The sequence below is a fragment of the Penaeus monodon genome, chromosome 23 (assembly GCF_015228065.2).
Source record: "Penaeus monodon isolate SGIC_2016 chromosome 23, NSTDA_Pmon_1, whole genome shotgun sequence".
Taxonomy (NCBI): Eukaryota; Metazoa; Arthropoda; class Malacostraca; order Decapoda; family Penaeidae; genus Penaeus; species Penaeus monodon.
This window is the reverse complement of record NC_051408.1, coordinates 1,104,998-1,105,202: the sequence shown is the minus strand read 5'-3', so window position 1 is coordinate 1,105,202 and position 205 is coordinate 1,104,998. Positions and strand designations below refer to the sequence as shown.

At 30.2% G+C, this 205-nt stretch overlaps 1 pseudogene; it reads left to right on the top strand.

Moving 5' to 3' along the window:
• The window catches only part of LOC119587696, a 10,343-nt pseudogene that overhangs the window by 230 nt on the left and 9,908 nt on the right, over nt 1–205 (top strand).

Sequence of the window (205 nt, the reverse complement as noted above, 5' to 3'; positions counted from 1 at the left end):
CAAGATTCAATTAGTTACTGTATTGCAAATAACTGCGTAGACAGTATCTTTGGTCAAGATAACTTTAATTTGTTAGTATACCAGGTGTAAAGGATATTAGAAATACAGCAAAGTAACTAATAATTCTTTAAAAAGTAAGTATATTCATCATTGGTATTCTAGATATATTGTATACATCACGGTCAACTAACTGATTGCACACGCG